The sequence below is a fragment of the Gigantopelta aegis genome, chromosome 11 (genome assembly GCF_016097555.1).
Source record: "Gigantopelta aegis isolate Gae_Host chromosome 11, Gae_host_genome, whole genome shotgun sequence".
NCBI classification, from domain to species: domain Eukaryota; kingdom Metazoa; phylum Mollusca; class Gastropoda; order Neomphalida; family Peltospiridae; genus Gigantopelta; species Gigantopelta aegis.
The window spans coordinates 13,455,044-13,479,349 of NC_054709.1; the positions used below are offsets into that span (position 1 = coordinate 13,455,044).

A 24,306-nucleotide genomic window follows, 5' to 3' on the forward strand; every position below is an offset into this window, starting at 1 on the left:
ATCAGCCGGTTCCTCCGTCCAGGACAGGAAAGGTTGGGGTGGGTGAAGCAGGGACCGCCTGTAATGGCAGGTGCAAGGGAGCACCAGCAGTCCAACCGTAGTCGGTAACAGGCAGATGTGTGTGTGTGGGGGTGGGGGGGGGGGGGGGGGAGGGATAATAGCTGCATCAATTTAAAAGAGGATGGTCTGGTGTAAAAATATGGTTTTATATACCTGCATCCGATAGTATTGTAGAAAGGACAGACCAAAATAAAATGATACTCATCTTCAACAGCATTCATATTACAAAGTTTACACACTCTATCTTTTCTCTCGGTATTGTTATATCTTCCAGTTTCTATTGCAAGCCTATGCGCAGATAGTCTGTACTTACATAATATTTGTTTATATTTTGAGGAAATTGCTTTTTGTAGATAATATTGTAAACAAAAACTATTAACCAGCCACGTAGCCATTGTTTCGCATTTAATCTAGCCAATGAATGAATGTTTAACGACACCCCAGCACGACAAATACATTGGCTATTGGGCGTCAAACTATGGTAATGCAAATAAATAAAGTGATGATCAACATCAATATAAAAATTCAAGATTTAAATAAAAACAGTGTAAAGAACTGTGCAAAAGTACAAATATCACAGATAGATACTGACTTTTACTCAAAATTTCAATTGTATCAATTGTGCTGTATTGGCCATTCTCAAAGAGAATGTTACACCCCTGCACCACGGTGAGGTTACAGCACGCGCAGGGGTTAATCTAGCCAAAGTAATGGGAATAGCATTCAATAGAACGAAAAGAAATGTATAAATACTTACCCGTCCGGAAAAAAAAGATTTATCACACGTTAGTCCTCAAACGTATATGTGTACGAAATGCTAAAATAGGCTCCAACGAAAGCAACTTTTTTTTAAAAAACATCCAATACGAAAGGATGTTACCGGATGCTGCTTTAGGACAGAAGGTCAATGACCAGACGGGCAGACATTATTGCTGTGGCGATGTTAATATGTACACAGACTTGCCATGTCGATGTCTTTCGCTATCGAATTTTCCTGTGAAGATGCCTATATGAGAGATTTGGCCACGATGCAGCATGCCAAGACGACTGATTCCACGCACATAGTTCTACTGATTGGTGTTCTAGTTAGTTCTGTGTCAAAACTTTGGATCAAAACGTGTCGTAGTAGTGCGAACGGACGACGAAAAGTTCCAACCGTAGCACAGCATTACGCGATAATGAGTCAATTTTTTTTTTCCTTGAACACTGATGAGATGAGCTAATGTTCTTGAAAAAATCCATATTAAAGGCGCAGACATTCCTGAGTTTCTGCAATTTTTAAGACGTTATCGCCTAACAGAGACTTTTTAACGGTTGTAATTACATATCAAATATATTTTTCTGCATAATATATTAGTGGCTATATATTAAAAGTGTTTCTCATTGTTCTAATATTTGTACCAGGTTAAATTTCATTTCATTTCTTAAAATATATTTGTTCGTACGTACGAAATTATTTGAAGAGAAAATCCAGTTTGGGCGTCTTGCAGATATTAAGACGACCAGAAACACACTGAATATACAGACACTGATATTCTAAACAAGAAAATATATTTAATATGTAAGTTTAATCGTAGAACTATTTTATTAGTCGGAAACATCTTACAATGTAGCAAACTCAGAAATGTCCCTTTAAGCCGTAAATATGAACACTAAGTTTAATTAAAGGGACATTCCTGAGTGTGCTCCATTGTAAGACGTTTCCGACTAATAAAATGACTCCTTGAACTGGTCGATGGAAGGAAGGAAATGTTTTATTTAACGACGCACTCAACACATTTTATTTACGGTTATATGGCGTCAGACATATGGTTAAGGACCATACAGATATATAGAGAGGAAACCCGCTGCCGCCACTTCATGGGCTACTCTTTTCGATTGGCAGCAAGGGATCTTTTATATGCACCATCCCACAGACAGGATAGTACCAGTTGTGGAGCACTGGCTGGAACGAGAAATAGCCCAATGGAGGGGGGGGGGGGGGGCACCGACGGGAATCGATCCTAAACAGACTACGCGTCAACCGAGCGCTTCCCCACTGGGCTACGTCCCACTCCTCATGGGAGCGATGGAGAGTGGGAGTTATAGCTCCCGTTAAACTGTTTTATTTAACGACACCACTAGAGCACATTGGTTTTATTAGTCATCAGCTACTTAGTCTTAGAGAGGACACCCGCTACATTTTCAATTAGTAGCAAGGGATCTTTTGTATGCATCATCCCACAGGCAGGATAGCACACACCACGGCCTTTAATATACCATTCGCGTCTGAAACGAGAAATAGCCCAACGGGCCCACCGACGGGGATCGATCCTAGATCGACCGCGCATCAAGTGAGCGCTTTACCACTGGGCCACGTACCGCTCTGAGCAGCCATTTAAGACAGTGCCATACTGATACCATATAAATTCACATGCTAAGGCGAGCTACAAATCACTCTCCTTGAACTAGTCTCACGGGAGCGATGGAGTGCATGAGTGATAGCTCCTGTTAAACGGCGGAAGTCTGTAACGCATTTCAGTGGCCAAAGCCTGAGGTTCGATAGGTCATAGTATCGACTCGTCTTAGTTTTTGCCGTTGTCCGCGATCAAATCAATGTGGCGAGTGATATCCCGTATGCAGAAAAGCTCAGCATATGCAAAGCATCTTTTAATCAACCATTTCTAAATTACGTTTGATTTTGAGATTACGTTCAAATTGATTTGCTGACTGACGTTAAACAGACACACGACTGGTATATCAAAGGCCGTGATATGTGCTATCCTGTCTGTGGGAAGGACCACACATATATAAAACCCGCTGTTGCCACTTCATGGGCTACTCTTTTCGATTAGCAACAAGGGATCTTTATATGCACCATCCCACAGACAAGATAGTACATACCACGGCCTTTGTTACACCAGTTGTGGAGCACTGGCTGGAACAAGAAATAGCGAAATGGGGCCACCGACGGGGATCGATTCTAAACCGACCGCGCATCAAGCGAGCGTTTTACCACTGGGCTACGTCCCGCCCCTTGTCAGTGGAGAGAGAGAGAGAGAGATACCTATTCATTCTTGCAAGTAATATTATCGGAAATTCTTAGCATCACGCAAGGCACGTGAACAAATGTCACACGTTTTCGTCAGCGACCTTAATTGGACTTGATGGGATTCGCTGCCGCCATCGTGTTAACGGATGCATTACCGAGTTCGAGTTCTGATAGATACTAATCTATGATGAAAAAGAAAAAGGTTGTTGGTTTTTGGAACAAAATTAATGGACTCTTGATCTGAATACTCCATTAGGTAAATAAAACCTCAAAACAACAAAAATAACAAAACAAAACCCCTCCCCACAAAAAAACCCCCAAACAAAAACCAAAAAAAACCCCAAAACCACCCCACCCCCCCACCCCGAAAAACGCACAAAAACAAAACGACAAAATAAACACAAAAACAAAACCAAAGCAAACAAATAAACAATAATAACACATCAACAAGAAACAAAAACTAAAACAAAACAAAACAAAACCGACACAAATTAAAGTTGAAAATTATAAATTTCGATGAAACTGTTTATCTGACAAACATATACTTAACTCATAGTTGACTATTATGAATTCTGTTTAATACGGAATTCAGGGGTAGTATCAGATTTTATACCACACGTGACAAGTGTGATATGATTGCAAACTTCACGAGATGAGATATAAATCATATTTGACAAAAAACCCAATCTGATTAAAATTAACTCCACTATTACATGTGGATCTAACACCAGCCAGTTGGAGCTCATGTCCACCAATCAAAACCTTACTTGCAGAATCCTGCCAGTGATTTAAAAATAATTTGAAAACATTCCGAATTATCCTGAGGGTATACGACATGTTTCGTGTGAATTACGAATGCCTTTAAACATGTTTTATTTTATAAAATAAATAATTTGTAATGTAAAACTCAAGACTGATTTAGTTAGGGTTTTTTTTATAAATAAATAAATAATTTTTAATGTACAATTGAAGACTGATAACCAACCCCGTACGTATTGGTATGGTTCGCTGTACTGCGGCCACTAAAATAGACTCGCCCGATATTTTTAGAATTTGTATGCTCCCAAATAACGTTATAAAAGGCGAAGTGTGATTGGTCAATATTTAAATTATTATTTACAGACGAAATGTTACCTGGACATTGGGGACTACGCAGTGTTGTTAGTTTTAATTCACTGGCAGGATTCTGCAAGTAAGGTTTTGATTGGTGGACATGAGCTCCAACTGGCTGGTGTTAGATCCACATGTAATAGTGGAGCTAATTTTAATTAGATTGCAAAAAAAACATGAAATTTTCTATTTATTATATATATATAATTACAAACTTTCCGAATTTATACGATTTACTGTATTCTGATTGGCTGACGTCACTAAAAATCCAAGCGTTATCCTTCCATAAACCTCATAAAAATACGTCATCACGGAAGACCAAGATCGAAATAACCGCACAACACCAACAGTCACTACACGTAAACAAAAGTTAATATCAAGGTCACTTTGCGATAGAAAAACACAAGACAAATCTGCACATGAAATTGTTTCATTTTTTAAAAAGAAGTTATAATAAAGATATATACACTGTTTTTGTTGATTCAATACTTATTTTTATTTTTAGCGGACAATTTCCAATAGTATGTATACATGTATTCCTACGCTTATTTACAGAACATGGTTGACGGTAAGAACGAAAGAAATGATTTTTGAGTGTTTTAAGGTATACTTCTTGTACTGTTTGTAATTATAAGAATTGTTTCTAATTTTTTAGGAATTTATCGATGTATAAAAGTCACAAATGTAGTATAAAATCGCTTCGCTACGCTACGCGATTTTATACCATTTGTGACTTTTATACATCGATAAATTCCTAAAAAATTAGAAACAATTCTTATATAACCTTTGGCAATTTACCTTTATTTTTAAAATGCCAACAGCAAAATATTTCCGGCTTTCTTACAGTGAAGATAACACTTTCTACAGTGACGATAACACATTTTAGAGTGAAATAGTGAAATTTTCACTCCAAAATGTGTTATCGTCACTGAGTGACTGATAACACTTTTATTTCACTGATATTTTAAGATATTTTACTAAATGTTATATAATAAAGTGCTATATTTAATTATGTTGCAAACATTCGCAGGGTTCATTTTACACTGGTTAATACATATATTATTTAACTATACAGAATTTAAAAGCATTTATGTACAGTTTATAAAGGCTGCATTGTAAATAAAAATAGCCAACAAATCACATGCAAATTTCATGGGCGCCGCCATTTTGTTTACGTCATTGCCAAGTAACGTTAACTCAGTGTCGTAAAGTAAAACAAAATCGCAGAAACCAAGAGTTACCTTTCTTATTAATAAAATTATATTTCCTGTCAAATTAATGACTGATAAAAACGCACTCGCACGCAATGCACAGTTAACCCCCCTAAAACCCCCCCCCCCCCGAAACAAAAACAAATCCCACCCAAACAACAACATGTTTGATTTGCAGCACTTTCCCCGTAAGCGTAAGGTGTCGCTTTCCCCGTATTTATATAGCGGTAAGCGACGTAAATGTCGTTTTCCACGTCAAATAATGTTACAAACGTTCACAGGTTTCATTTTACACTTCTTAAAGGCATATTGTCACAGATCACTGACCTATTTAATGGTCTAACAAAGTATTACCTGAACAAAAATAATTTGGTTTGTCCCTAAATGTACTTTATTCAACCATCTTAATAACCATCATACTCCATTTATTAATGACATTTTGTAAAAATAATTGAATTATGGCAATGGTCCATCATTCAAAAACTAAAATTGCCGAGAGGGATGACATGGATTTCACTCCATCGTGGTTCAGTTAAGGTGATGCGATAGCTAGATTTGGTTTCCAACAATTAATGTAATTTTTATTTATTATCCATTTTTAATACATATTTCAATTGCACACATTGCAAGCATGAACGTTGTAGGACATATGAGTCACATGCACATGGATTAATTATCGGGCGGAGGGGGCAGGGCGAGGGTGAGACTATTTTGTGGGTGGTACGTACTTCATCATTAACCATCAACTACGAAGTACCACACCTAAGAGGAATGTGGGGCCATCATTTCTCTTGTATACCTTTTTTTTTTCTGTGACGCACCCTCTTCATCACACCGTGTGTGTGGTGAAGACGGGAATTGACATCCAGGGGCCTAATTCACAAAGGTCTCTTAGGCTCTGCTAGAAAATGAGGCATCCTCTTTGCAAGTCTTTTAGCATTGCAATGCGAGATCGCAAAGTTACGAGAGTTTGGTGAATTAGGCCCCTTAATCCCATAATCATCCTGGACAAATCCTTTGTATGTCATTGACAAATGGATCGAATGTACATGCCCATTAAGTCATAGTGAATATTACTTAACCGCGCTCGTCGGATGCCTCCATATGAAGATAGCAGCACTCGAAAGTGGAAGCAGATCTTCTTGACGGTAATGAGGTAGTGGATGTCCTTATATAGGATGTAGTTGGCTCATCAGGAACGACAGACTCCCCCCACCCCCAAACCCGCTAATGTAACACGAAGGGAGGAATGTTTTATTTAACGACGCACTCAACACATTTTATTTACGGTTATATGGCGTCGGACATATGGTTAAGGACCACACATATATTGAGAGAGAAAACCCACTGTCGCCACTTCATGGACTACTCTTTTCGATTACAAGCAAGGGATCTTTTTTATGCACCATCCCACAGACAAGATAACACATACCACGGCCTTTGATATACCAGTCGTGGTGCACTTGCTGGAGCGACTAATGTAACACCGTCCTACAGTCGAAGACATGCGTGATTTATATTTCATGTCGGTCAAAGGCTGGTGCAGTCACATGTCATATCAACTTATTAAAGGGACACACCCTAGTTACGGCTAGTTGTTAACCATTACGGCGTTGTTTTTCGCTATTAAACCCATTTTTTCACAAATAAAATTGCAGTTTACTTACATTTTATTATTTAGAATACACATTTCCATTCACCTGATGTGCTTTTTGGTAATCCTGGTAATCCTGATGTTTGTAAAACCACGAAATGCATTTTTTTGTATTTCTTAAAATGCCGCGCGCACTCGAGAAAAAACCGTTAAGCAAGCGAGGTCCAATCTATTTTTAGAGGGAATCTTCCTGTGTAAACGTCACAGACGTTGGTATACCACGTGACCGTTATCATTTTGGTTCGGTTTGTTTTCTCGTGCACGGTTCGCGCAATCAACATCCGATTTGTTGTCGTTTGCTTGTTGTTCATTTGTGAGATATTTCTTCACAGTTCGTGAACATTTTCAGCAACAATAAAGTTCAGACAAGTAAGTGTCTCAATACAAAACGTTACACACCCTTAAAACCAATAATTTTGCTAAGTCTTACGATATCTGGAGAGGGGATACAACCAGGACAGAACAGATGGAACATGTCCAGGAGAGGTGAAAGGAACGCACCCCAAGTCTGTGAAATTTGTCGTGACGTAGGCATTGTTGTGCTTCGAGCGACATCTACCGGTGACATCTGAATACTAACTTTCAAAATTATTTCAAGCAATTGGGACATGGGGATTCCCATGGTATTTATCGATATAAAACCTGCTTTTTCACTCCATTTGATAAAAACGTGATCTAAGTGTGTTACAGGTTTGTAGATTAACCAAATTATAATTTATTTTCGCTGGATGGAACTAGGGTGTGCGGCTTTAACGTGCTTATATCCAGTTAAGGTTCAAGCACGCTGTCCTGTACACACACCTCAGCTATCTGACCGTCTGTCCAGGACAGTGAGTTATTGGTTAGTGAGACAGAAGAGAGTGTACACTAGTGGTCTTAGGCCTACTCACTGAGTCGTTAAAACTCGCTCTGGGTGGGAGCCTGTACCGGACTGCGAACCCAGTACCTACCAGCCTTATGTCCGATGGCTTAACCACGACAGCACCGAGGCCGGTCGTGAATCGCGGTGCAGGCACAGAGCTGAACCATGTACTCCGCTCCAGCTTTGGTTTCCAGTTCTGCTGTTGGAAATAAAAGTAATGCTCGCTCTCTGAGCAATGTGAGACGCAAACGTCCTTTTGTATATAAATATTTTCTTGAAACAACACGAACTAGGTGACTTTCAGTTGTTTTGTAAGGATTGGCGACACTTAATGAATACAATCGTTTGCATATGCAGGATTTTGGCAGGGCGCTTCACAGTGAAGAAAGTTAAAATTTGTTTTGTTTAACGACACCACTAGAGCACTTGATTACTTAATCAATTACTTGATGTCAAACATTTGGTAATTCTGACACGTAGTCATCAGAGGAAACCCGCTACATTTTCCCTAATGCTGCATGGGATCTTTTATTTTAAGGACCATACAGATATATAGAGAGAAAACCCGCTGCCGCCACTTCATGGGCTACTCTTTTCGATTAGCAGCAAGGGATCTTTTATTTGCACCTTCCCACAGACAGGAAAACACATATTACAGCCTTGAATCAGTTTAATGGATCCATCGTGGTGGTTTGATCCAGCGATGTAAGCACTTCAAGCGAGCACTCAACCGACTGAGCTAAATCCCGCACCTCGCAGTGAACCCCCCCCCCCCCCCACCATAGTATCCATTGTCTGCTGACAGTGCTGTTGCTATTGACCAGGAACATGATCAGAATAATGCGTCCATGAATGGTGATAGAAGACCTGTAGACATGACAGATCTCTGGTACGAGATGGTAAATGGACCAGAGACATTCAATTAATAGCAGAGTTTGAATCACCTATGAAGAGAAGCCAAAATTAGGAAAATCTCAGATACCATAAACATACCAAAAAAACGTCCAGAAGACATTTTTGTGAGATATCAAGTTGGGACAGATGTCGCAGAATGAACGGCAAATGGAATGGAAATAAGCGAGCAGATGAAGCATTGCAGTCCAAGCTGTCAGTAGGATGTTGCGCAGGCATATTAAACTGGGAATTAAAAGACCCGTGTGGTATATTTATGATGGAATGGCTTTTATGACCAGATGAATAACATTTTCTCTAGATGACCTCTAGCTCATAATAAATCCAGAGAACAACACCACCTTTCTTGTAGGAAGACGTATTTATTTCTTGTTAAGTACAGGGTCGATCTTCAAGCAAACTAATTGTGTTTATGTAGTCGATGATGTTAGTGAAGGACATTCTAATATCCAAATACACACAATGGACTCAATGTTTTCTTGGCTCTGACTACAGCATGCAATATCGGAGAAACTCAATATTTCCATAGCGATCGGTTGCTTTTGACGCTCGAAATTCTTTTCGATAACTAGAATCCCGAGTGGTGTTTAAGACTTGATAGGTTTCATTGATTGCCTATGTTCCTTTTATCTCCGTGCTTATATCCAGTTAAGGCTCAAGCACGCTGTCCTGTGCACATACCTCAGCTATCTGGGATGTCTGTCCAGGACAGTGAGTTAGTTGTTAGTGGTTAGTGAGAGAGAAGAGGGTTTAGTGGTCGAACGTATCCTACCAATAGGCCTAATAATATGCTTCTTTTTTTTCTTTGGATTTTTTAAAAGAGTAAAATACTATAACTCCATTTCGTTCTACTGACACTCTCAGATATATGTGTGCCTCCCTATGTTCCTTTGCTTGCTATGACGAGATGTTTTTGTTCATTGGGAAGGTCAAAGAGACATATTGGGCCACTGGGGAGGCAATACATAAAGCAATACAGCTTTCTATGCGTTAACCAGACCAGCATATGAACAAAGGTTGTCTTATTTAACGACACTACTAGAGCACAATGATGTATTAATCATCGGCTATTGGATGTCAAACATTTGGTAATTCTGACACGTAGTCATCAGAATGAATGAATGAATGAATGTTTAACGACACCCCAGCACGCAAAATACATCGGCTATTCGGTGTCAAACTATGGTAATGGAAACAAATAAGGTGATGATCAACATCAATAGAAAAATTCAAGATATAAATAAAAACAGTGTAAAGAACCGTGCAAAAATACAAATACAAATATCACAGATTGATACTGACTTTTACTCTAAACTTCAATTTGGGCTATATTGGCCATTCTCAAAGAGAATGTTACAACCCTGCACCACGGTGAGGTTACAGCACGCGCAGAGGTCGTAGTCATCAGAGGAAACCAGCTACATTTTTCCTAATGCAGTAAGGGATCTTTTATATGCACGTTCCCCACATACAGGAAAGCACATACCACGGTCTTTGACCAGTTGTGGTGCACTGGTTGGATAACACAGAGCTAGCCAGTTAAAGTTTGTTTTGTTTAACGACACTACTAGAGCATATTGATTTATTATCCTCGAGTAACCGTGAACCGGCCTATTAACGGGAAATGGTTTCTACACACGCGCATTGTAATGTACAATCGATTTGATGAACTGATGTTTTACCTTGTTCGCTTTATTGTCAAAATCAACCAACAAATATTAATAGCCATGCCATTTTCTGTTGTGAAGAGATTAAATGCATGTCGTAGTTTAATGTTAACATTCTTCAGCTACTCCCGTAAGCCTGGCTACTGTTTTTCAAGAGTGACGCGTGTCACGTGACGTCACCAAAAGTCTTTTGCAATGAATCTGCGAAGCAGACGAAACTTTGAAAAGCTCTGAAAACGACAGAGATGCGAAACTGTTGTTTATTTAGGTTTGTTTAATATTACACGCCATTTAATATAATGCGCACAGTGTAAAATGTCGGTCGCGTATACATCTTCCTATGTATAAAAATATTTTGAATGTCTAAGTAGACAAAGGTTGTCTTGTTTAACGACACTACTAAAGCATATTGATTTATTAATCATCGGCTGTTGGATGTAAAACATTTGGTCATTGTCACATTTAATCTAAGATGAAATCTGCAACATCTTTCCTTTTATGTCCCAGTGGTGGAGAACTGGCGTGGACATGGCAGAATTTCAGAGATTGGGTCCACAAAGAGGATTCGATCCTTCGACTAAAGCACATGAGACCAGTACTCTATCAACATAACTAGATTTCGCCGCCACAGAGAGTTAGAAGTCAGTGTAGACAATTTTGCTGGAGGCCATTAATGCATATCAATAATTCCACTGATGTCATTGCAGGAAATGGTGTGGACATGGCTTAAAGGGACAGACCCTAGTTTCAACGCGTGAAAATTAACACTAAGTTTAGTTAAAGGGACAGACCCTAGTTTCCACCGGTGAAAATTAACACTAAGTTTAGTTAAAGGGACAGACCCTAGTTTCAACACGTGAAAATTAACACTAAGTTTAGTTAAAGGGACAGACTCTAGTTTCAACCCGTGAAAATTAACACTAAGTTTAGTTAAAGGGACATACTCTAGTTTCAACGCGTGAAAATTAACACTAAGTTTAGTTAAAGGGACAGACCCTAGTTTCAACCCGTGAAAGTTTAGTTAAAGGGACAGACTCTAGTTTCAACCCGTGAAAATTAACACTAAGTTTAGTTAAAGGGACAGACTCTAGTTTCAACCGGTGAAAATTAACACTAAGTTTAGTTAAAGGGACAGACTCTAGTTTCAACCCGTGGAAATTAACACTAAGTTTAGTTAAAGGGACAGACCCTAGTTTCAACACGTGAAAATTAACACTAAGTTTAGTTAAAGGGACAGACCCTAGTTTCAACCCGTGGAAATTAACACTAAGTTTAGTTAAAGGGACAGACCCTAGTTTCAACACGTGAAAATTAACACTAAGTTTAGTTAAAGGGACAGACTCTAGTTTCAACGCGTGAAAATTAACACTAAGTTTAGTTAAAGGGACAGACCCTAGTTTCAACCCGTGAAAATTAACACTAAGTTTAGTTAAAGGGACAGACCCTAGTTTCAACACGTGAAAATTAACACTAAGTTTAGTTAAAGGGACAGACTCTAGTTTCAACCCGTGAAAATTAACACTAAGTTTAGTTAAAGGGACATACTCTAGTTTCAACGCGTGAAAATTAACACTAAGTTTAGTTAAAGGGACAGACCCTAGTTTCAACCCGTGAAAGTTTAGTTAAAGGGACAGACTCTAGTTTCAACCCGTGGAAATTAACACTAAGTTTAGTTAAAGGGACAGACCCTAGTTTCAACACGTGAAAATTAACACTAAGTTTAGTTAAAGGGACAGACCCTAGTTTCAACCCGTGGAAATTAACACTAAGTTTAGTTAAAGGGACAGACCCTAGTTTCAACACGTGAAAATTAACACTAAGTTTAGTTAAAGGGACAGACTCTAGTTTCAACACGTGAAAATTAACACTAAGTTTAGTTAAAGGGACAGACCCTAGTTTCAACCCGTGGAAATTAACACTAAGTTTAGTTAAAGGGACAGACCCTAGTTTCAACCCGTGAAAATTAACACTAAGTTTAGTTAAAGGGACAGACTCTAGTTTCAACCCGTGAAAGTTTAGTTAAAGGGACAGACTCTAGTTTCAACCCGTGAAAATTAACACTAAGTTTAGTTAATCTACAAACCTGTAACACATTTGGATAAAGTTACAACTGAGTGGAACATGAGTCTATGACTTTGAAATGGTGAAATACCCTCTAAAAATAGACTAAAACTCGACTCCATAACTCAGACGCATGTGCGTTTAAAAAAATATGAGAAATGCATTTTGTGATGTTAAAAACACCAGGATGACCAAAAACACTTCGAATGTACGGAAATTGATATCTAAACCATAAAACCTAAGTAAATTATGATTTTAGTTATCAAAAACGTACAAAAAGTGTACATGGGGAGGAGGGGGGGGGGGGGGGGGGTTTAAAAATATCTGATACTTTATAGATGGACTCCCAATTAGTAGTCTAATGGACCTACTACCCGATGTACGGTGTCAAGATGCTGCACATCTCTCCGCAAGCGTACTTGTACCCACATTGTACACACTGGCAGAGATATGTGTGCCTCCCAACTTTATAAATAAAACGGGGCGGGACGTAGCCCAGTGGTAAAGCGTTCGCTTGATGCGTGGTCTGTTTGGGATCGATCCCCGTCGGTGGGCCCATTGGGCTATTTCTCACTCCAGCCAGTGCACCACGACTGGTATATCAAAGACCGTGAGGGGCGAGACATAGCCCAGTGGTAAAGCGTTCGCTTGATGCGCGGTCGGTTTGGGATCGATCCCGTCGGTGGGCCCATTAGGCTATTTCTCGTTCCAGCAAGTGCTCTACAACTGGTGTAACAAAGGCCGTGGTATATATTATCCTGTCTGTGGGATGGTGCATATAAAAGATCCCTTGCTGCTAATCGAAAAGAGTTGCCCACGAAGTGGCGACAGCGGTTTTCCTCTCTCAATATCTGTGTGGTCCTTAACCATATGTTTGACGCCATATAACCGTAAATAAAATGCGAGTGCGTCGTTAAATAAACCATTTCCTTCCTTCCTTATAAATAAAACAACACCAAAACAAACATTTATTCATGTTTTAATATACTAGTACTAGTTTACACGGTGATCTTTATTTTAGTTTCATGTGCTACGTATCAATATTTTAAAGACGTTATACAGTGACACCTTATTTCACTTTGCGCCCTAAAATGATTTTGTACTGGTGACCTTTGGTGACCTCAAAATTACCTTGATATTCATCAGAGAAAAACTGAACCATTCTTTTTTATTTGGCTGAATTCGTATACAACAGTGATTATAAATTCCCACGGGACCTGGCCTGGTGCTTATAAAACTTTTAAAGTCTAGACTCGAGACTTTAATAAGAGTCTGACACGTGAACGTCATGGCAACGCCTTACAAATTGCATGCGTGTGACGTCATTAAAGATTGACTCTAAAACATTTATAAGCACGGGCCCTAGTTTATATACATTTCTTACACACCCGTTGGTGAGAACACCATGCGTTATTTTTGGTTGCACATGGTTGTTTACACACGTACGTGTGTTAACAATTTCAAGACATACGATTGGCTGCTCCTAAGTGATGACCAGGTCACCAGTGCCATGCATCCAATGATACACTACACGATGGAGATCGATTAGACTGTGACGTATAGTTAACCTGACAATCATGTGTCTGTGACGCATAAGGCAGCTACAAGTGCAACGGCTGTAAATAACTTTGAGTCGAAAAAGATGTTAATATTTGCTTAAAACCTGTTTTTTGAGGATATGAAAGAAATATAATAACACATTCGTGTCCGTTGAATACCATTTATCTCACAACTCGTTGTTTAAAAACGTATCAAACTCGCTTTCGCTCGTTAGATATATTTTACAACAACTCGTTGTGAGGTAAATGGTATCTAACGGCCACTCATGTATTATTCTCTATTATGCACCTACTCCAGTGTTTAATAGTTCATACTGAGATACCAGACTACGTGACGTCACGCGAGAAATCGTTTCAGTCACGTGCCGGTTACACAGCATCCAATTAACGTGCACCTCAGATGAGTTATATGCATTGCGCTATCGGGTTCTCTGGGTAAGAGTCTATTGACAATAAATACTTGAACGTTGTAAATAAGACATGTATATGAAAACCCGCCCGTGAACACGAAATTGTTTCAATAAAAGCGTCGACACACAGTACGAGCGTTAGCCCTACAGTAATAGCCGACTGTAGAGCGACCGATGAAATTCTAGGACCGAATTTACATAGCATGTGTTGTTGTTGTTTTTTAAAAATTCATTACCCCCAGATCACTGGCAAAGTCAAGGTTAATATGCCTTGAATCATCGTCTTACAATATACAACAATAATAAAAGTATAACATGATTATGCGTACAGGTATAACATATTCTATATTCTGCTTGTGTGTTCTATTAACACATCAGTGGGTCCATTGGGCTATTTCTCGTTCTAGCCAATGCTCCATAACTGGTGTAACAAAGGCCGTGGTATGTACTGTCCTATCTGTGTGATAGTGCATATAAAAGATCCCTTGCTGCTAATGGAAAATTATATCGGGTTTCCTCTCTAAGATAATATATATATATATATATATATATATATATATATATATATATGGGAGTTATATTCAATACATTTGTTGTCACACATTGCACAACCATATTCATATATATATATATATATATATATGTGTCGTGTCGTGTCGTTACTTGCTGTAGCAGCTTAATATAATCCGGTTTAGGAAAAAGTTTCTCGTACCAAAAAAAATTCTACAAAATTCTAATATGCTTTTTTAAATCTGCCTTTGATGATTACACGTAGGTTGACCTCTGTAGTATTTAAATAACCCAAGTGGTATTGTGTCACTTGTATAAGAGCAACACGAAGCGCAATCTAATTAAAATTAGCTCCACTATTACATGTGGATCTAACACCAGCCAGTTGGAGCTCATGTCCACCAATCAAAACCTTACTTGCAGAATCCTGCCAGTGATTTAAAACTAACAACACTGCGTAGTCCCCACTGTCCAGGTAACATTTCGTCTGTAAATAATAATTTAAATATTGACCAATCACACTTCGCCTTTTATAACGTTATTTGGGAGCATACAAATTCTAAAAATATCGAGCGAGTCTATTTTAGTGGCCGCAGTACAGCGAACCATACCAATACGTACGGGGTTGGTTATCAGTCTTCAATTTTACATTAAAATGTATTTATTTATTTATAAAAAAACCCAAAACTAAATCAGTCTTGAGTTTTACATTACAAATTATTTATTTTATAAAATAAAACATGTTTTAAGGCATTCGTAATTCACACGAAACATGTCGTATACCCTCAGGATAATTCGGAATGTTTTCAAATTATTTTTAAATCACTGGCAGGATTCTGCAAGTAAGGTTTTGATTGGTGGACATGAGCTCCAACTGGCTGGTGTTAGATCCACATGTAATAGTGGAGCTAATTTTAATTAGATTGCACGAGGCGGTGGTCGGGCATAGGTATCATTAAAGGGACATTCCCGAGTTTGCTGCATTGTAAGATGTTTCGGACGAATAAAATAGTTCTACGATTATACTTACATATTAAATATATTTTCTGGTTTAGAATATCAGTGTCTGTATATTCAATGTGTTTCTGGTCGTCTTAATATTTGTAAGAAGGCCAAACTGGATTTTGTCTTCAAATAATTTCGTACGTACGAAAAAAATCTGTTTTAGGAAATAAAATAAAATTTAACCTAGTACAAATATTAGAACAATCAGAAACACGTTTAATATACAGCCACTAATATTTTATGCAGAAAAATACATTTGGTATGTAATTACAGTCGTCAAAAAATATCTGTTAGTCGATAACATCTTTAAAATTGCAGCAAACTCAGGAATGTCCCTTTAATGAAAAAAAATATCGTGGTCGAGCTATGTTGATTTTTTTTTTACACGTACATGTCAGTCGAGAACACTCCCTAAAATTAGTAGTCACATGATCCTCTCGACTGTTTTTTTTTTCACAGAATATAATCTGACATAGAAATTGTATTTGAACTGTATGGAGTAATTAATGGGGTGTGTAACCTGTTTCGATTGTTGTTTAAGACGGGCCGCACGCACGCACCGCGTCCAATCTATATGAGTCTTTACATATTAGGAGACAAGTAGCGGGACAATAAGACGAATAATTCATGCATGCCCCCGAGTGTCAGCAGCGGATGATCACATTAATAAATAAAAAGACGTGACTGAGTTGTATTGCCGAGCAGCCGACCGAACGCGACCATTTACCTGGAAGCATGGCGGAGTTTCCGGTGCCCACCACGCACTCTCGCTGCGGGGTCAAAAGGAGCGTTCTAATTAACAATATAAATGCAAGACGTTCAACGACTAGCCAATGACTCCGCTAATTACTGATAATTTCGGTGTGCGTGATGGCGAACGAGGCGTCGAATACAAATATCGGGGAACTGGTGGGGGGGGGGGGGGGGGGGGGGGGGGGGGGGAGAGATGTGAATTGATCAATCTCGATTGCTTAGGGGTTAAGTGATTGAGTTCAAAGGAACAGGCCCTAAAATATCTGTACTATACTAGTTTAATATTACTTTTAAAAACTAACGGCGTATTTTTTTTTTTTTTTATTAGAGCCGTGTTTGATAACTGAAAAAATAATGGAATACGAAGAATTGATAACGAAATGCATTTTTTCCCCATATTTTTGAAAACCCACGCACGTCAGAGGAATAACAGCTATGGAGACGCGTTAAAGTTTGTTTTGTTTAACGACACCACTAGAGCACATTAATTTATTAATCATAGACTATTGGATGGCAAACATTTGGTCATTTTGATATAATATAGTCCATTAGTAGCAAGGGATCTTTTAAATGCACCATCCCACAGCCAGGATAGCACATATCACGGCCTTTGATATACCAGTCGTGGTTCACTGTCCGGAACAAGACATTTACCGCTGAGCTACGTCCCGCCCCTGCTATGGAAACGAACTCTTGTCTGTTTAATACTGGTATTTCCTCGTTTCAATGCCACAGACATTTCATTTAATTGTAACTGTATCCAAATGTATTACAGGTTTGTAGACCAACCAAACTTTGTTTGTGTTGAAGCTAGGGTCTGCGATTTTATAAGGTTTTTGTTTTTACTGTTAGTTTTCACAGGGACGGGTGCAGGAATTTTTCCAGGGAGGGAGTGCAACGTTTAAAAGGGACACCGCCAGTATTTAGGGAGGGCAGAAATGTAGCACACCTACAATAATATAAAAATAGTACACTAATACCTTGATGTAGCCAGGATTTTTATATTGGGGGAAGCACCCACATTGGGGGTAGAGGGTTATGTATAGGGGACCCACACTGTAAGTCCTCCACGAGACTAAAATATTGGACTCGGGTACTTAAGGGTATCTGACACGTTTTGTTTTGAAAAGCAACAGGAGATGTTGTTGTTTTTTGTTTTCGGGTGGTCAGTTTTTAATTGAATATTTGCATAAAAATGTATTAAAATTAATAAAATTAATGAATGAGAGAACTTACCGTGTTCCCTAAAGAATTTCTTAATGTTTCTTGCACAAGGTCACTGTAAAAAAGAAGAGAAAATTAATTAAAATTAAGGTTTCTAAGAATGACTGCGATATATATATATATATATATACATTATATATATATATAGAGAGAGAGAGAGAGAGAGAGAGAGAGAGAGAGAGAGAGAGAGAGAGAGAGAGAGAGAGAGAGAGAGAGAGAGAGAGAGAGAGAGAGAGAGAGAGAGAGAGAGAGAGATATATGATTTGAAACAAACGTCATTAAAAAGAGGACGTCAAACAGGTGGGTGCTCATGGAACCCCTGTGATCCCCTTTGGATCCGCCAATGGATATTCTCCATAACCACCAAGCCGACCGATGAACAATGTATAGCAAAATGCTCCAGAAACACCTGGCAGCCAAAAATATATTATAATGTGTCCCCCACTATACACGTATCATTGTATTTCCCATCGAACATCAGTAGATGGTGGTGGTGCGCACTCCAATACCTTCCCCTCAATCCGCGTCTCTAATACAATTTATTTATTTAACGACGCACTCAACACATGTTATTTACGGATATATGGCGTCGGACATATGGCTAAGGACTACACAGATATTGAGAGAGGAAACCCGCTGTCGCCACTTCATGGGCTACTCTTTTCGATTAGCAGCAAGGGATCTTTTATATGCACCATCCCACAGACAGGATAGTACATACCACGGCCTTTGCTACACCAGTTGTGGAACACTGGCTGGAACGAGAAATAGCCCAAAGTTTGGATGGTGGCAATAAAACTTGGGCTTAAATGTGACCGCCGTGCAGATTGCCGGCCTTAATTTGCCGAGGCTATATACACAGCCGCCGCGGAGCCATTTCTGTGTTAAGTAACAAATATGGCGACCTCCATCATGGTTGTATTTTTGGAATTCGTTTATGTATGAAATATTTACCGCTATGTGTTTAGAATAGTCGACTGGACCTGAAAGCAAAAAAGAAAAAAAAAACAGAAAAGAAAAAAAAACGAAAAAAAAACAAAACAAGAAAACAAAACAAGCTAAAAACATCACAGCGAGATTAAAAACATAAAACTTGGCACATAGGCACAAAGTCAGCAGGGCCCCCAGGTGGCCAGTGAGGATCTACAAATATCCTACACACCTTTTTAATGGGGCGGCTAACACAACTATTGTGCACTTTTGGTTAAAAGCATGCAACTTGGCACACATATACTTTAAACCATTACAAGCATTTTTAGATGTGAAAATGTTTTATAATGGGCACGGCATATACGTGCCAAGTTTCATGCTTTTAACCAAAAGTGCACTTTTTTTTATTAGCCGCCTCACTGCGGCACCGGTTATGTACAAAGAAGTTTGTTAGATGTGCAACTGAAAACAGGAGAAGCGATCAGAAAAAAAAGGTATAGCGTATTATATTATAGATTTCGAATACACCACCAACATGCAACATAATTCTTCCATATAGTTTGGTTAACTACATCACCCCATTTTAAAACCGAGATAAAGGAAAGGTTTTGTTCTTTAACGAGACCACCATAGCACTTTTATTAATGCTCTGTCAGCTACTGAATGGCAAACATTGTATAATTCCGACTTATAATGTTCAAAGGAAACCCGCTACATGTTCCCATTAACAGCAAGGGATCTTTTATATGCACTTTCCCACAGATAGGACAGCACATACCACAGCCTTTTATATACAAGTAGACCTCAGATCACAATTATCTTCCCATTTGGTTGACCAACATCTGGAAATATGTCCGTGCAAGTAGTCTGCTGTTTGTGATTATTTCATGACAGACAGCTTTGAAGTGGCAACTATTTGACTGAAGTTGACAGGAGAGAGCATGTAGTTTGTAAACGTGTGTAACTTGTTGACATTGAAGACTTGTTTGTGGTAATTCCAGCCCATGCAAAAGTAGTGTTTTAGTTTTTGGCCAGATTTAGTGGGTGTGTTTGTTTAAACCAATATCCTGTGAGAAAGAGCTGGACAACAGGGATTGTCCTTTTCAGGGTATGTTACCTTCAGGCAGGCAAAGGTACATAAAACAATCCATGGGCCTGCTGATATTAATAAAAATGCTACAGCCACTAAGGCTATATAGAAATATATAGCGTAAATAATTGTGGTCTGTGACCAGTAGTGGGGCACTGTTTGGAACGAGAAAAGAAAAACCCCCAATCAGAGAATGGTTCCACCGAGAAGGTTCGATCATGTATCCAAAGAACCTCTAACGAGAGCTCTACCAACTGAACTTGGTCCCGCTCATTTAAAAAGTTTGTATTGTATTGTTTAACAACACCACTTGAGCACATTGATTAATTAATTAATCAACTATTGGATGTCAAACATTTGGCCATTTTGACTCGTAGTCAACAAAAGAAACCCGCTACATTTTTCTTAATACAGCATTGTCCAACAGACAGGATAGCACATACCACGGCCTTTGATATACCAGACATGGTGCACTGACTAGAGCGAGAAATAGCCTAATGGGCCCACCGACGGGGATTGATCCTAGACCGTCCCGACATGATTTAAAAAGAGACGGTCTACTATCAGTATTTCACTGGTTTGCCTTGCGAAGTATTAAAAAAACATGACGACAGATTTATATTTTGTACAGAGAAAAAACCCTATCAGAAAAAGGTTCCATCGAGGAGATTCGATCCTCCATCCATAGCACGACTGAGCTAGGCCCCGCTCCTTTAAAAAGAAGAATAAGTTTGTTTTGTTTAACGACACCACTGGAGCACATTGATTAATTAATCATTGGTTATTGGATGTCAAACATTTGGTAATTCTGACTCGCCGTCATCACCTTTAAAAAGTAAAAAAAGAGTAAAGTTTGTTTTATTTAACGACGCCACCAGAGCACATTGATTATTTATCTTATCCTCGGCTATTGGACGTCAAACATATGGTCATTCTGACACTGTTTTAGAGGAAACCCGCTGTCGCCACGTAGGCTACTCTTTTACGACAGGCAGCAAAGGGTCTTTTATTTGCGCTTCCCACAGGCAGGATAGCACAAACCATGGCCTTTGCTTGAACCAGTTATGGATCACTGGTCGGTGCAGGTGGTTTACACCTACCCATTGAGCCTTGTGGAGCACTCACTCAGGGTTTGGAGTCGATAACTGGATTAAAAATCCTATGCCTCGACTGGGATCCGAACCCAGTACCTACCAGCCTGTAGACCGATGGCCTAACCACGACGCCACCGAGACCGGTAACCTTTAAAAAGAGACGGCCTACTATTACTATTTCACTGGTTTGCCTTACAATGCATTAAAAAAACAAAAACACTCATGGCGACAAATTTATATGTTGTACAAAGGATGCTGCCAATAATCGTTGTGTTTGTAATTTGTAAACGATGTTATAGCACGGTGAGACGAGATTTCGAGTTTATTAAAACTGTAGTTGTGTTTGTATTTTGCATTAACAAACGATGTTATAATACGGTGAGACGGGATTTCGAGTTTATTAAAACTGTAGTTGTGTTTGTATTTTGCATTAGTAAACGATGTTATAATACGGTGAGATAGGATTTCGAGTTTATTAAAACTGTAGTTGTGTTTGTATTTTGCATTAGTAAACGATGTTATAATACGGCGAGACGGGATTTCGAGTTTATTAAAAATGGAGTTGTGTTTGTATTTTGCAAAATGTGTAGAAGCGAGATTTTGAGTTTATTACCCCTGCGCGTGCTGTAACCTCAGCGTGGTGCAGAGGTGTAACATTCTTTTTGAGAATGGTCAATACAGCACAAATCCCCTTGTTTTCTTCGAGATACAATTGAAATTTTGAGTAAAAGTCAGTAACTATCTGTGATAGTTGTAGTTTTGCACAGTTCTTTTCGCTGTTTTTATTTAAATCTTGAATTTTTATATTGATGTTGATCATCAATTTATTTGTTTGCATTACCATAGTTTGACACCCAATAGCCGATGTATTTTTCGTGCTGGGGTGTCGTTAAACATTCATTCATTCATTGAGTTTATTAAAACTGTGGTTGTATTTGTATTTTACATTTTCTACTAGAACTAATAAAAGTAATGAACGAACTGTTAATAAGATTCCATAACACCAAATTAATCACCGTTAGTAATAATGTTAACATTTTATATCTTAATCTTATCAATTCATTTTGAGAGTTCGTTATTTCTACCAAACCGAGATTATTTTTAATATAGACAACCCACACCAATACCGAGAGATAGTTGCCACAGCAACGGAATTATTTTTATATAATTTTCACTCAAATAAGGAAGTAATGTGATATTAAATGTTCATATTTAATGAACGGATAGGCAGAAATATCACTGTCAAAAGAGATTTCGTCCACAATTTCGAAAAGTCATTGGCGTAGCGTGGTCTAGAATTAAACCTGGGAGAGAGAGAGAGAGAGAGAGAGAGAGAGAGAGAGAGAGAGAGAGAGAGAGAGAGAGAGAGAGAGAGAGAGAGAGAGAGAGAGAGAGAGAGAGAGAGAGAGAGAGAGAGAGGGAGGGAGGGAGGGAGGGACGGACAGGGAGGGAGGGAGGGAGGGAGAGAGAGAGAGAGAGAGAGAGAGAGAGAGAGAGAGAGAGAGAGAGAGAGAGAGAGAGAGAGAGAGAGAGACAGAGAAAATAAGAGAGAGAGAGAAGACACAGAGAGAGGGAGAGAGAGAGAGAGAGAGAGAGAGAGAGAGAGAGGGGGGGGGGGGGAGGGGGGGGGGGCATTTACATATAGATCAGTCTAATGCTTTTCATCCTAACCCAAAATGAGCATTTCCATTAGCCAAAGCTGTGGAAGTACATGCCACACATTGTCAAACCCACCGGATTTAATAATGTAACACGAGCGGTAGTAAGCTACATGATACGCCCGCCAGGAATCCAACAGAGACGTACCATTAATGAACATGTTACACGTAGGACTCGATTATAATTGTGTGAAATTTGATCACTGAGATGTAGAGGTGCTTTTTGATTAATGAACCTTTTTATTTTTTTGTTGTTGAAAGAGAATAGTTTTTTAAGCATGTATGAAATATTAACTTCCGGGCGGCGGGACGTAGCCTGATGTGCGATCGGTCTGGGATCGATCCTTTTCGAAGGACCCATTAGGCTATTTCTCCATTCAGCCTGTGCGTCACAACTGGCATATTAGAGGCCGCGATATGTGCTATCCTGTGTGTGGGATGGTACGTAGCCTATAAAAGATCCCTTGGAAAAATGTAACGGGTTTCCTTTCTAAAACTATATGTCTGATATCCAGTAGCCGGTGATTAGTCAATTAATGTGCTCTAGTGGTGTCGTTAAACTAAACACACGTTTAACTTTTGTTAACTTCCTGGACAGTGAAGCGTTTTGGCTTCTTCAATGGCTGAACAAGACTTTCCTGTGATGTTCGGAATCTAGATAAATTATGTGATTTATCTGAAAGAAAGAAAGAAAAAAATCGGTCTCTAGTCAGACCAAAGTTCCAGAATTAATACGGTGATTTTTTTTTTTAAAACGTGGATTGCACAGAAAAGGTGAGTATATTTGATACCGAAATAAGGGACATATTTAAATTGAAATCAGAATGCACGTTCTAGGTCATGCGCAGTGGCATTTTTGGCTCCAAATGCGGTTTTACGTTATAGCAAGAAAAGCCAGGCAAAAAGAGAAAATCGGCGCGCGCGCTGACCAGAGACCAGATATTTATTTTGTTTGGCCTATTTTAAATTTAAATATTGAAACTGAAAGATATTAAAATCCCATAATTCCAAGAGATTAAAGACACTGAAAGATACCGCCCCCTTTGTCCAAACATGATTGAGACAGAAGTGCACTTTTCAACTACATTGTAATAAACTTTATGAATTAAAACACATATATTTAAGAGACTCAGTTATTGAAATAAGTTAAAGTTTGTTTTGTTTAAAGACACCACTAGTGCACATTGATTTCATAATCATCTGCTATTGGATGTAAACATTTGATAATTTTGACATATAATCGTAAAGAGGAATGAATGAATGTTTGACGACACCCCAGCACGAAAAATACATCGGCTATTGGGTCGTAAAGAGGAAACCCGCTGCATTTTCCACTGCAGCAAGGGATATTTTATATGCACCATGCCACAGACATGATAGCACATACCATGACCTATGGTACAATGTATACCAGTCGAGGGGCGGGATTTAGCTCAGCCGGTTGAGCGATCACCTGAGGTGCTTGCGTCGCAGGATTAGGTTTTTTTTTCTCGTTCCAACTTGTG

General features: G+C 38.9%; 1 protein-coding gene across 1 annotated transcript in view; it reads right to left on the reverse strand.

The window, feature by feature from the left end:
- Nucleotides 1-24,306, reverse strand: part of LOC121385499 (sex peptide receptor-like) — a 124,421-nt gene that overhangs the window by 63,920 nt on the left and 36,195 nt on the right. Inside the window, exon 2 of the mRNA XM_041516200.1 lies at nt 18,042-18,084. The gene's annotated coding sequence lies outside the window, so the exon portion shown is untranslated. The remainder of the gene's footprint in view (nt 1-18,041; nt 18,085-24,306) is intronic.